The 15,138-nt window shown below is 39.8% G+C and overlaps 1 long non-coding RNA gene across 1 annotated transcript; it reads left to right on the top strand.

Moving 5' to 3' along the window:
- The first annotated feature begins 4,823 nt into the window (after positions 1 to 4,823).
- LOC114052934 lies at positions 4,824 to 14,824 on the top strand. Its single transcript, XR_003570327.1, has 3 exons — positions 4,824 to 5,168; positions 7,615 to 7,737; positions 14,695 to 14,824. It is a non-coding gene; the product is annotated as an uncharacterized LOC114052934 (long non-coding RNA).
- The last annotated feature ends 314 nt before the right edge of the window (positions 14,825 to 15,138 follow it).

The following is a 15,138-nucleotide window of genomic DNA, read 5'->3' as shown; positions in this document are numbered from 1 at the left end:
CATTATTTTTTAAAGCTAAGTCAATATGCAGTAGGCAGGGATCCTTGACAAATTAGTGCTTCATTGTTCTTCTCTCTCTCAATTTGGAGATCTCATCTATTTTCACGCCATAGAAAAACTCAGTTTCTATATCAATAATGCCCAAATCTTCATGCCTGACCTCTTTGCTAAGTTGTAGTCACATATGTCCTACATCTGCTTCTTGACATCTCCACTCCTGGGGAAGGATATTACATATCTCTATCTATCTATCTATCTATCTATCTATCTATCTATCTATCTATCTATCTATCTATCTATCTATCAGTCTATCTGTATCCATCATATCTTTTCTATCTATCTATCTATATCCATCTCAAGAAGTGAAATGACTTACCCATGGTCACACAAATACCAAGTAGCTGAGTTGCTGTGATAATGGGAGATAATAATTATGGAAACACTTTGTAAATACTTGGTTTTACTTCATGAATTTTAAAAAAAGTTATATTGATATGTTTCGGTTTTGTATTACATACATTTACAGATTATTCCTACTTCTTGAGTTGTGTTTTATGATACAGTAAAACAGTCAGGTAAAATAATACAATGACCTCATGTAAAAGAACATTTCACACATGTAGCACCCCTCATCTCTCTAGTTTAGAAAGTGAACAGAAACCTATTTTGACTCTCTTACCCCATTGGGGAAAAAAGAAAAAGAAAAACTCCTGTAATAAATATGCATAGTCAAGGAAAACAAATCCCTTCAATGATTGTTTGCCAAAAATAAAAAATAAAAAAAGTCTTATTCTGTATCCTAAATCCATCGTATCTCTGTAATGGATAGTATGTTTCATCATTGGTCTTATATTGGTCTCATAAATGGTCATTATATTGAGCATAGTTTTTAGAGTTTTCAAAATTGTTTGTTTTTACAGTATTGCTATTATATAATTTTTTTCCTCTGGGTGCTGCTAATTTCTTCATCAGTTTATAAAAGTCTTCAAAATTATTCATTTTTTGAATATTGATGCTATGATATAAAATGTTCTTTGAGTTCTGCTTACTTCAGTCTGCATTACTTCATATAAGTCTTTTGTCTTTTGAAATTATTTATTTCCTCATTTCTTAATAGCATAATAGTATTCCATCACATTCATATACCATGACTTTTTTTAGCCATTCTTCAAATGTTGGACATTCTCCTAGCTTTTTGCCACCACAGAAAGAGCTTCTATAATTTTTCTTTTGTACACAAAGGATCTTTTTCTATTTCTTTGATCTCTTTGGATGTAGACCTAGCAGTACTTCTTGGATTTGCAATTTGGTCAATCTAGGTATCTCTTTCAATGGTTTTGTAAACCATTCACAACTTCTCATCCTATGAAGTTCTTTTCTATGGCCACCTGAGGATTCTCACAACTTGAAGAAGACATTCTTCTAGGCCTCTTAACATTCCATGTTAAGTACTTAGAATGAGCATCCAGCGTGCACTACTCACTCTACATGACTTTCTCACCTCTTTTTCTGAATGTCTTTTTTTTTTTTTTTTTTGGCTAGGCAATGGGGTTAAGTGACTTGCTCAGGGTCACACAGCTAGTAAGTGTTATGTGTCTGAGGCCAGATTTGAACTCAGGTCCTCCTGAATCCAGGGCCGGTGCTCTATCCACTGTGCCACCTAGCTGCCCCCAAGACAATCTCTACTTTCTTTTTTATTTTTTTTCTTTTTGGTGAGGCAAAACAGGGTTAAGTGACTTGCCCAAGGTCACACAGCTAGTAAGTGTTAAATGTCTGAGGTCAGATTTGAACTCAGGTCCTCCTGACTCCACAGCCAGAGCTTTATTCACTGCACCATCTAGCTGCCCCCTGAATGTCTTTTATACATCTTTTCCTGGATATTTTGCCTTTAACACAATTCCAAACAATTCTCAGCCCCATTTTCCTTCAGGGTCCACCATGATGTGGGCAGAGTAGCAGAAAAGATAGAAGAGGGTACTAAGAATCATATGACTCTTAGATGGTGAATAAACATTTGTTTAATTACTGGTGCCTAAATATAGAACATGGAGAGTCCTGGTCTAACAACCCACATGTTGCCATGAGAATGTAAGAACTGAAACATTTTGGTGTTGCCGTTCTTGTTTCAAATGAAACCAGAAGGCATAAGACAATTGCCGCTAAGTATAAGCCATCTCTATTTTTATCATCATTATTAGCACTGTTGTTGTTAATTAAAATTAGAAGACGATAAGAGAATCAGACAATATGACGTAGTGACCAGAGAACTGGTTCCATGGCAGAAACCTGGGTTTCAGTGCTGCTTCTGACACATAGTGGTTGTGTGACTCCAGGCAAGCCAATTAACTTCTCAGTGCCCCTAGACAGCTCTAAGAGTATAAGTTACAAAGTAGGTGCCATATGCATTGGCCGAATGAGTCTCCTCATCAGAAATTCTATAAAGCAATGAAATTACATGCTGAGTTTAAAAAAATGGAGGGTCACTTCCTATCAGAGATATTAAGGTAGTGCCTATTTGCTTCAATTACAGCTGAGAAGGGTGACATGGTGGATTCCAACATCCACACAGAAAGAGCAAGGCCAGACGTCTCCAGCTTCACAAAGCATGAAAGGGCTAAGGTTCCAGAGAGCTTTCAGTTCCATATGAAGAAGAATTGGCATCAGAAGAAGAATTGTGATCACAGTCTGTCCAGTGCAACTGTGGGATCTCCAACCTAGTGACCTTGAAGGATAAACAGCTCTGTACTAGATGACTGGGACATGATACCATTGAGAGGCCAGAGGCTTATGTCTTCAGGTTCCTTCTAGTTAGAGAATCCTGTGTGTCCATGAACGCCTCTTATTTAGATAGGTCAGCCTTTTGCCATGATCTGTTTGATGAAACTTAGATGTTCTCTGTGGGGTGAATTCCCTTCCTTCTTAGTAGCAGAGAGGAAAGATGAGCTTTGCCTCTCCCATTGTGTTTTCAAAGAAGGTGACCATTGTGGCACAGGCAGATCTGGAGCAGTTGAACCATGTGGAAAGTCCATTTCAGCCATTCGGGTCACTGTGGAATTTAGAGAGAAAAGCAGGAGTTTTGTCTACTCTCTGCCCCTCAACCCCACAGAATCCCTGTGATTTCACCAAAGCTCTGCAGCCTCTGAAAGGAGACTCGACCACATTAAAACACAGTTTTGGTGGAAACGAGTGCTAAGTGAAGTACTATCGCCTTGTAATTAAATAGAATATATCATCATCATAGAATTTCATCATCTCAATGTTGGAAGGGTCTCAGAAACCGCTGAGTCCAACTCATACCTAAATACAAACATCCTCAAAACCATGTTGGACCCAAGGTCAGCCAGTCTTTGCTTTAAGACCTTCAGAGAAGGAAAACTCGTTCCCTTCAAGGCAGCCCATTCCATTTTGGGATTGCTCTAATGGTTAGCAGGTTCTTCCTGGCATCAAGAAATTTCTCTGAAATTTCTCCCCATTTCTCCAAGTTCTCCCTTCTAGAATCAAACAGAACAAATTGAATCTCTCTTCCACCAGGTCTCCTCAAATACTTGAAGACCGCTCTCGCGTCTTCTCTTTGTCTTCTTCTCTTCAGGCTGTTGTTGTGGTTGTTTGTCCTTCATTCTCAAAGAAGACCATGACATCAGGGAGGTGATGCCATGACTTCTTCAGGTTCTTCATAGATAGGTAAAGCACTTATTAAGCTCTGACTGTGTACCCAGCACTGTGATAGGAGCAGAAATAGAGAGGCTGGAAGGGACTTGAGGTCATAGAAGCCATTTCCCTCAATTCACAGATGGAGAAACTGAATCCTTGAGGCATGAAATGACTTTTCAAGGTCACAGCAGTAGTAAGTAGCTAAGCTGAGGTTCACACCCAGATTTTGTAACTTCAAATCCAATGCTCTTCTTTCTGCTGAGTTATGGGTTCCTATATAACCATGGCAAGAACAGGTGAGAAGATGTCACTTTTCCAGAGGGAAGAAAAGGAAAACCCCATCAATCTTCTTCAGGGATTTCTTTGCTAACTCCAGTTAGTGGCATGTGATATAAATGAGGGGGCAGTGCTGGAGACTCCAAGCCATGCATTTCCTGGGGATTAGGCATGATAATATGTCCTGCAGAGAAAAATGATACTTTGCACTTGTATAATACCTCTCTTCCATCCAACAATAATAATAATACTTTGTACTTTCAGCCAAGCATTGGTAGAGGGAGTTCCCTATATCAATGAAATCACAGGTCTAGGCCGGATCCCCTATCCTATTGCAAAGTTCTTAACAAATGTTTAACTCAGGCGAGCCTCACAACACCCATGGAAAGGAAGGAAGAAAGCCCTTTTATCCTGATGATTCAGATGGGAAATCTAAGGTCACTGGGAGTCAGTCCACACCTTGAATGAGTGACACAGTTGGCAGGACTCCTGACGCCCAAAGCAGCTCTTTCTTTGGGACACTCTCTGGGACACGGCCCTCCCAAAAGCCAGGGAACAGGCTCAATGGCCTCTTACTCGCCTTTCTAGCCCCATAAATCATGGCTGCTTTCAAGAGCAGTTTGGGTTTGAGTTGTTTCCAGGAGTTTTCTGAGGGATGTGGTTTTGGTCAAGTGAAAAAAAAAGTTTCAGGGAAAGCCCACAGTTTTGATTTTTTTTTCTTTTTTCCCTTGTAGAGCTTGAAAGTATTACTCCAGAAGTTGGCTCTGGATCTCCAAGGCCCTTCTGTATTCCCTTACAGCTCCAAGAATCTATAACTCCCAGACTCCTAGAATATCAAATCTAAAAGGGATCACAGAGATCATTTAGTCCTGCTTCTTTATTTTACAGTTGAGGAAATTGAGTCCCAAAGAAGGCAAGCAGTTCATCCAATGTCCCCCAGCAAGTGAATTGTTAAACCAGCCTTCAGACCAGATCTCCTGACACCAAGTGCACAGTGTTCTTTCCACTGTCGTAGAATTCCACCTAGATCATAGAATCTGACTGCAGCAAACACACAATCAATCTTACCACGGAGAAAGTGTTGGCTATGGTGCCCGAGGACCTACTTCAAATACTGCCTCTTCTGTTTATGATCTGGGTGACACTGCGCAAGTAACTCTGGACTTCAGCTTTGTCATTTGTTAAATGGGAGTATGAGTACTGCCCAAGATGACCTGTTATCTTTACATGAGAGTTAAGTGGTAAGCTTGATCTGATGGGAACATGCAAGATGAATGGGGGTGGGAAGTTGAAAGTGGAGTTGAGGAGCTAGCATCTAAAATAAATAAGCTTTTAAATTGTTTGCAGAGATTTATGGAAGATCTAAATAAATGAGAATCTGACCAATTTGGAATGATCTTTATCATTATTTGACCTGGAGTAGGCTTCTGCAGGAGAAAATCTGCCTCAGAAGCTAGCATGCAACCCTCTAGTCTGGGGCTGCTCTGAGAGGAGAAAGGAGACTGGAGTGTTATCACTGCTAACTCCCATTATCCACAGGACATGTTCCATTCAAGGACAGAAGTGATCCTCTTTCGAAATACACTCTTTTCTCTTGGCTTCAGAGACGCCATACTCTACTGGTTTTCCTTCTATTCCTCTGATCACATTTCTGACTCCTTTGCTGAGTTCTCTTGCTAAACCCTAAAGTTCTTTTCCCCCAAAGTTCCATCCTCAACACTCTCATCTTGTCATTGTACACCCTCCCCCTTGGCAATTTCATTCCTTCCCATGGCCTTCAACTACAACTCCATGAAGATGACTCCCAGATTTTTATCTCTGTTCCTGAACTCTCTCACGACTCCAAGATATTGTTATCTAGATATTGAACAATCCCCTCAAACTCAACCTATTCAAAACTAAACTTCTCTTTCTCCCTAAAAGCTCTCTATTTTCTGTCTCTTTCAAGGGCAATGCCTTTCAGATTTCCACTTTGAAGTCTTGGTGTTGTCTTTGGTTTTTCCCTCTCCATAACCCTCCTCTTCCCAATATCCAATCAACTATTGGATCGGATTGGTCATGTTGTTTCTACAACTTCCTTTTCTCTTGAATCTGTCTCTTTGTTCACATTTGCTATCCTAGGCCAAGCCTACATTACCAATGGACTCCTAACTAGTTGTTTTCCACTTCTATTTTCCCCTAATATGTCCTTCATATAATCTTTCTTTTTTTAATTATTTATTTTTTAGTTTCCAGCATTCGCTTTTATAAGATTTTGATTTTCCCTCCCCAAGATGGCAGGCAATCTGATATAGGCTATACGCATACAATCGTGACATAATCTTTCTAATGCATCCAGCTACTCATGTCATCATCCAGTAACATCATTCTCTCTCAAGACCCTTCAATGGCTTCCTATTGCCTATGGAGTCAAGTGATGACTCCTTGGTCTGACAGTCAAGAGCCTCTCTAATCTGAGCTAGCCAAATATTTCCAGCCTTATCTCATTATTAGCTCTGTGTAACCCTCGCTGTGTGCAAATGGTATCATGTTCATCATATGTTCTGCCTCTGATTTTTGCTAAGTTACCTAGTTTCCCCTTCCCATTTCAATGTTCTCCTTTTGAAATCTAACCATTCTTTAAGATATAGTCTAAATACAATCACCTGCATGGAGCTTTCCCAGTTTCCTTAGTCAGTAATGATCCTTCTTCCCTGGGAATTCAGATAACAATTGGTTTTCTTCTCTTTTATCCACTTATCTTGCTTACTTCTGTCTTATACTTATTTTTTGCATATATCCAGCCCCCCTACCATTTTGTGAGTTCCATCAGGGCACCCAGTCTCTTATTTAAATTTTGCATTCCTCTTGGTTGAGGCAGCCTCATGTAATGGATAGAGAGGATCAGCCTTGAAACCACAACATAATTCCCCCAGTGCTTTACTTAGCACAGAGCTGTCTGTGCCCTGTGGGTCTGAATGGAAAGGCTCAGGAGCCCTCTTTTCAAGTCTTTCTCTTTGCTTCTCACTAGCTGGGTGACTCTGGGCAATGTCCCTTTGGGCTGGAGGTTCCTTCTCTGTAAATTGTTTTATCCTTGAGCTTTACTGACTTGAGCTCTGGGAGATGACAGACCTCCATCAGTAGTGTCTGGGCCAGACAAATGAGGGTTATTATATGAGAGTTTCATAGAAGGAACATAGAACTTCTTTGCTTACCGTATTTCTGAGTGACTCATCTTAGGCAGGTCAGTGATGAATTGAGTGATTCTAGAGGAGGGGAGGGTGATCAGGACAGTGGGGGAGACAGAGGTCATAACATATAGGATCAGTTGAAGGGGTATATTTAGCCTAGAGGAGAGAAGACTTGGGGGAAAAGCAAAGCACGGAGAGAGAGGATAAGGAAGCTGTCTTTGAGTATGTGAAGGGTGGTCAGGTAGAAAAGTTAGCTTGGTCTCACAGGGCAGAACCAGGGGTAAGGGTTAGAAGCTCATAAGACTATAGATTTAGAACTGGAAAGGACTATGGAGTTCATCTAGTCTAACAACATCATTTTTATTTTATTTTATGCAATTGGGGTTAAGTGACTTGCCTACGGTCACACAGCTAGTAAGTGTTTGAGTCCAGATGTGAATTCCGGTCCCCCTAACTTCAGGGCTGGTGCTCTATCCACTGTGCCATCTAACTGCCCCTAACTATCTAATTTTTACAGATGAGGAAACTGAAGCCCAGAGCAGTCAAAGAAACTGGCCCCAATCACCAAGGTCAAAAATGACAGAGATGGGATTTTTAACCCAAGTCAGCAGACTAATTACAGTCAGGTGGAGTTTATCAGGTATGTTGTCGTAAGGTATGGTTGGATTAATAATAACAATAGCTTTAAAGACGGCAAATGCTTTACAAATGTTATCTCATTTGATCCTCACAATAACCCTGGGAGTTAGGTGTTATTATCGTCTCCATTTTACAGATGGGAAAACTGAAGCAGACAGAGGTTAAGTGACATGCTCAGGGTCACACTGCTAGGAAGTATCTGAGATTGGATTTGAACTCAGATCTTCCTATGCTGAGGTCCCAAGCACTGTCTACTATGCCACCTAGCTGTCCCCTTCCAGCTCTCAGATGCTGTGAGTCAATGAGAGAATCAACTTCCTAACAAGTAGAAGTTTCCAAAAGTGGAATGGGCTATCTCTGGACAAAGTGGATTCCTCCCCTACAGGTATCTTCAAGCATAGACTTGATGGCCCCTTTTTAAAAACGTGAGAGAGAGGATTTATGTTCCAAAGTCCCTTACAACTGTGAGATTCCTGATGGGACAGTGGAAAGCATCCTGCAATTTGAGTCGTGTGACCTTGGTCAAGCACCTTCACTCTTCTGGGCCTCAGTTTCTTTATCTGTAAAACTAGAAGGTTGAACTGGATGACCTCTGAAATCCTTTCCATTTCTAGATCTACTATTTTAAGTGTGTGGCAGGGGAGAGTTTGCCTCTGAAGTTTTCCTGGATTACTCTCTGGTTGTCATTTTCCTTATAGAAAGGGGCAGTGTGGTGCAATGGATAATACTGGATTTGGAGTTAGGAACACTGGAGTTCAAATTCTGCCTCAGACACTTACTCAAAGTGTGACCTCAAACAAGTCACTAAACTTTCAGCCTCAGTTTCCCCATCTGTAAAATGAAGAGGTTGGAATCAATGACCTCAAAGGTCCCTTCTTCCACCAAATCTATGATACTACAGCTTATAGTTGGGGGATACTGTTTGAGTCATCTTCATTCAACAAGAGAAGCTCAGGTTCAAATACAATTCCATTTCCGGAAGAATGGCAAGTTATGCTTTAGATAAGGCCTTTCTGTGTCTAGCTGCAGGATAGCAGAGAGCAAGACAGTCCTTGTTCCCAGACAGGTCACAGACCGCTGCTCCAGGGTGTGGATTAATGGGCTGGGGCAGGAATAGACTTCTTGGTTGGATGCCTCAGAGTCACATACAGTCTGTCTGGTGGGATTTTATGACTACCTAGGAGGCAGTGTGTCCTGGAAAGAAGCTTCCCTTGTAAGGGAGGAAATAAGTCTGGAAAAACCAACCTATATGTGGGATGATTTTGGCTGCTACTTCAAAAAGACAGCAATGCTGAAATAGACAAGTCAAGGGGAAAAAAAAAAGAAAGAAAACAACTTTCATTCTGCACAAAGACCCTTGGTCATTGGAGATGAATTGAGTCAGGTCTATCCTGGGCCAACAGCTTACTTCTTGGGACATTCTGAAGTCACTTGTTTGGTTCTGCTGCCTGTAGGGTAATAGAGAGTATTCATTAACAAATATGAAATTCACCACCAGATTATTTTTGTCTCTGCTGCCAAAGGGTGTTTCTTGTTAATGTTTGGGAGATGTGCTCAAATAATCCCACACGAAAAATTGGAGACCAGTCTGAGTTGGGTGGGGAGGGTGGGGAGAATTGGACGTGGATGGAGAGTGGGGGTGATGGTGGTTGAGTAATAGGTATGCTTATGATTCTAGCCCAAGCAGACCCCGCATTGTAAGGTGGCTGACAAAAGGGACCCTTATCCCTTGTAGATTTGTGTATCTTGTAGCAATTATACTAAGAAGCTCGGACTTCTTGGTTAAGTCCTTACCTATCTGACTTTGGGTTATTCCAAGCACAGAATTTTTCTCCTTTTCCTTTTTTTTTTACACTCTTTTTTTTTCTTTTTTTGTTATTCTGAACTTGATGCAAACATTTCCATTTACAAAGATGAAGAGAAAAAGAAGATTATATATGAAACCAAAATTCTCTATTTCATACAGCTTGCTTTTTAAAAAAAAGTATACAACATATTGGTTAGGTGTATCTTCATCTTTAGGGCCTTCCTCAGGACAGATAATTGCCTGTCCACTGAAGGGCTTAGAAATTTATTTAAATGTCCTAGTTGAAAGGTACAAGTTACAATTTTAAACTGGAAAGTTTGTTTTATGTAGGGGGTACTTATCCCAACTTATACTGGCAGGTTGGATACATAGAGTGAAGTTACATCTTCCTTCAGGCCTCTAGAGGTAACTCTTAAGTGGTTGGGAGAGTATTTCTCTCTAATATTATTATTCTGAGCCCCCATCCGTGGTATTCCCCAATATTAATTGCCAGGGATTATTGTCCCAATATAATTTGCCAGTGGCAATTAGTATTTTCCAGTATTATTTAATTAGTTGAATCAGTCATTAGAAAATAGTTAACAATAATTAGATTTTACAAAAGGATATTTATTGAGAAAGTATGGCAAAAATGGAAAATTATCTCATCCCCTTGAACAAGGCTCTGAATTGGGGGAGAGAGGTTGGATATGTATGTTTGGGGGTGGGGTGAAGGTGTCAGTTGAGTAATAGGAACTCCAGCCCAAGCAGACCTGTCTGCCATCTTGGTCCCTGGGGAAAGTGGATTTAAATGAGGCAATGGGGTTAATGACTTGCCCAGGGTCACACAGCTAGTTAAGTGTCAAGTGTCTGAAGCTGGATTTGAACTCAGATCCTCCTGACTCCAGGATCGGTGCTCTATCCACTGTACCACCTAGCTGCCCCAGCTGCCCTAGTAGGTATAAACTTAAAGCAGCTGCTATGAACATTCTTCCTATCTCCTACTTCTGAAAGGGGCATAGATCAAGGAAGGATAAGTAAAATAGGGAGAGAAGAAACAGCAGGGCCTTGTATTCCTGGGCCATCTGATGGTCCTGGGGGGTGAGATAACCTCTCCTCCAGCCTGTAGGCTTACAGCCTCCTTCTTCCTCGTCACATGAAAGCTGCCGGGGGGGGGGGGGGGGGGCGCGTAGTTCCACAGTTGACCCTTTCGTGAGCTCACTTGGCTCTGGTGCAGCAGACAATTAAAAGGCTTTCCTCATAGCATAAAAAGCAGATAGGATGGAGTCACAGCATAACTAGGCGTGCTCTGAACTGGAGGCAGAAACTCTGCATTATGCATCATTGAATACTTATGAAAGCAGGCTCTCCAAGCGAACATTTGGGTTGTTTTGTCCTCCGTTTTCAAAGAGGACCATGACATTTGGGGCAGGCACAAGGCAGAGTACATCACACAGATTCAAAGGACTCTATTGGCCAGTCTCCTATTATGTTTAGTTTCACAGATTAATATGAGGCAGCCAAGTGGCAAAGTGGATAGAGCACCAGGCCTGGAGTCAGGAAGATGTGAATTCAAATCCAGCTTCAGACATTCACTAACTGTATGACTCTGAGCAAGTCACTTAATTTCTGTTTGTCTCAGTTTCCCTATCTGTAAAATAGAGATAATAATAGCATTTACCTCTCAGAGTTGTTGTGAGGATCAAATAAAATAATATTTGCAAAATGCTTAGCACAGTGCCAGGTACATAGTAGGCACTATATAAATGTTGGCTGTCATGATTATTACTTAAAAGAAGAACTTGTCTTTACCACTTAAGCTAATAGCTTTTTCTTCTGCAGATCGAACACCCACCTTATGCCTATTAGGCAGCTGAGTGGCCCAGGAGATGGAGGGTTGGATTTTCAGTCAGGAAGACACGAGTTCAAATCTCAGCTCAGATATTTACTAGTGGTATGACCTTAGACAAGTCATTTAACTTCTAGAATCTTCAATTTCCTTATCTATAAAAGGAAGATAAGAATACCACCTGACTTCACAGTTGTTGAAAATGAGATAACATATGCAAAATGCTTTGTAGACCTTAGAGTGCTAAGAATGCGGGTTAATATTACCACAGTCAATATTACTTACAGACTCCGCAATGTACACTTACTATCCTGTAGGAAACACCAAGGCATATGTTTGTCATAACTGTTGACTATTAAAAATAGGAGGTGCTTGTGTAAGATTGTAGTTCAGTCTCAGAAATCCATGAAATCTTTACAGTCAAAAATCCACTGTGTTATCAAGGATTTCAAAGTATCTTTGAAAAATGTCTTCAGGTTTTTTTTTAGAGTTCTTAATTAGAATTTTATTTTATTTTTTAGTGATTAGTGGTAAAAATGTTGTTAATATTTTTCTCATTTAATTTCCACTAATTTTAATTTTATTTCTTTTTAATTTAATTTAATTTCCCATGTTAACTTCCAAATGTACTCCCATCCCCAATTCAGAGAGTTTTCCCTTGTAACAAAATTAAAAAATAAATTCACAAAACCAAACAACATATCAACTGTCTTAGAGCACATACAATATTGCACCCTCATACTCTACCACAAAAAGGAGGAAAATTCACTCTCTCGTCTCCCTTCCAGGGTGAAGCTTGGTGAGTGTAGTTTTACCCAGTTAGTTTCATTTTATTGTTCCATTTGTCTGCATTGTTCTAGTCAATATGTATATTGTTTTCTGGTTCTGCTTGCTCTATTCTTTATCAGTGTCTTCCATGTTTCTCCTAATTTCTCATATTCTCTAATTTTTATGATGCAAGAATATTCCATTACATGAATTTACCACGATTTGCTTATCTACTTCTCAACCAATGGGCATCCACTTTGTTTCCAGTTCTTTGACAGTATAAAAAGTGCTTCTATGGATATTTTGATATATATAGGACTTTTCTTTCTGTCTCTGGCCTCCTTTGGGTATATCCCTAAGAAGGTATCTCTGGGTCCAAAGGCATGGACATTTTGTTCACACTTCCTATACCTCTTTCCCTCTTTTTAAAAATTAAATCCTATTTTTAATCTGAATTTAATGGTTACCTCAAAAAGAACATTTCCATATACAAAGTAGAATAAAAAAGAGGATTATGTGTGAAAATGTAAAATTCTGTTACATATACCTTGGCTTTTTGGGGGAGTAAATAATATGATAAATTTAACATGTTACTTTCTAATTTTAAAATAGGTACTGCCAAAGCTAGCACAACATATTATTTTCAAAACTATCCTGCTTGTCTGTTTAGCCTCTTAGTCTGATTAGGCATGCACTTGACTGTCTTAGTTATATCCTTCTACAAGAAATCCCTAAGTGCCCTGCTTGCTTCTGTTTATTGAGCTGGGGAAGTTTACTCTTAGGATCTGTTTCTTTTTGAATTTCTTTAGAAAATGCTTCAATGACCCATTTCCATAGTTAGTATTCCCATTTCCCCATAGCCCCTCCAAACAATTGTTGTTTTTCATTTGTTATCTTTGTAAATCTGATAGATATGAAATTGAATCTCAGAGCTGATTTAATTTTAATTTCTCTAATTATCAGCTATTTGGAATATTGTTTTATATGGCAGTTGGTCACCTGGATTTCTTCTTTTGAGAACTACCTATTTATATCTTTTAACCACTTATCTTCCAAGGAGTGAATTAGAAATTTTTTCTCTTGGGGCAAAAGCAGTTAAGTTGGGTGGGGGAGATAGGGTAACACAAAAGGAGTAAAGGACCTGAAATGTTGTCATGCCAGGAAAGGGAGTAGTCTGACCCTCACCCCCATAAGGGCTAGGGGAAGAGGTGGGCCCTGGAGGTGGAACCACAGTGTTAGGACCCCTAGGGAAGAAGTTTTGCCATGTTATTGCATGGGTTGGCTGAAGACCTTGAATGGAGGCATGGGATCACCAAAAGGAAGCAGTATGCTATTCCAGGGAAATATCTTTTCCCCCATGTTGTGCCTTGGGGCAGAATACCATTGTGAGATAACACATGGTAATAAAAGGGAGAAAATAGGCAGATTAGTCTGTACAGTATCTCTTGCTCAAAATCTTTGCTGAAAAGACCAAAGATAATTTAGTTGGATAGCATTTATCAATCCCTATTCACTGCTGAAATCACTCTGTGATCAAGAACATTGGCCCCAAAGTTTCTTTCCAATGACATATTTAAATATGGCATAGTTCTCATCAGTTGGGTAATGACTGACCAGATTGTGTCATATGAATGTAAGAAGTGATAAACATGAGAGATTCAGAGAAATATGGGAAAATGAGTATCTGCTGATATAGAGAGAAGAAATACGAAATCAATAAATACAATATTAATAATAATGTGGATAAAACAATGCCAAAAGACCACTGAACTCTGATGAAATGCTTGGCTCCAGAGGAAAGATGATGAAAGATGATAGCTTCCTATCAAAAGAGAAATGTAGGAACATGGATGATAAACAGTTGCATTTGCCATGGAATGAAAGACTGACATGGTTGCTATGTCACTCAATTTTACTTAATAATTTTTCTTTGTTACAAGGAAGAGTACTATTGGTGGGATACATCAGGAAAGTACTATACTGTAAAAAAAGAAAAGAAAAGAAACAAGACACCAATTACATTTTTAAAAAGGGGGGTGGCTTTTTAAAAACTGAAGGATACAGAAGGATTGACACGTAACTAATACCAGTCATGGGAGAATTTGCAGAGGTGGCCCCTTTTAAGCATAAGATATGCTATCTGAATTTACCAACCACAGGGTAAGGTCATAGATTGCATTTGGAAGGGATCTTAGATGTCATTTAATCCAACCTCTTAATTTTATGGATGAGGAAACTGAAGACCAGAAAGCCTGACTGCCACCCAAGTGGCAGAGTCAGGACTTCAACCCATCTTCTGATTCCAAATCCAGAGACTTTCCTACCATGTCTACACTTTCTTCTAGGTGGTTTTTTTATGAGTCATTACTTAGCAAAGTGGGGAAAAAGTAAGAGAAGAGAGGGCAGAAGGAAGAAAGGAGGAAACAAAGTATGGACTGGTCTCTGGGAGGGTTTTATTGACCATGAGCCTGATGTTTTCAGTTGGTCTGTTTTCCATTGCTCAGGCCAGTCCCAGATGACTCTTGCTTTGACATTTTTGTATCCTTATCACTTAGCATGCAAGATGTCCACTTTGTCGTCCTTCAAATCTCAGCTACGTTTCCACATTCTACAAGAAGCCCTGGTTCCTGTTAAGATCTGTGCCTTCCCATGCCCATCAATTGGGGAATGACTGAACAAGTTGTGGTATATGAATGTAATGGAATACTGTTGTGCTATAAGAAATGATGAACAGGCTGACTTCAGAAAAACCTGGAAAGACTTGTATGGTCTGATGCTAAGTGAAATGAGAAGAACCAAGAGAACGTTGTACACAATAACAGCCACATTGTGTGATGACTAATATTGATAAACTTAACCCTTTCCAGCAATACAAAGATCTAAGACATCTGCAAAGGCCTCGTGATGGAAAATGCTATCCGCATCCAAGGAAAGAACTACGGAGTTTGAATGCAGATCGAAGCATACTATTTGCTATTTTTTTTTCTTCTGTCGAGTTT

This window comes from Vombatus ursinus, unplaced genomic scaffold (assembly GCF_900497805.2).
Source record: "Vombatus ursinus unplaced genomic scaffold, bare-nosed wombat genome assembly UNPS02014810.1, whole genome shotgun sequence".
Lineage (NCBI taxonomy): Eukaryota > Metazoa > Chordata > Mammalia > Diprotodontia > Vombatidae > Vombatus > Vombatus ursinus.
The sequence above is the reverse complement of the archived record's forward strand: the minus strand, read 5'-3'. Positions and strand labels throughout refer to the sequence as shown.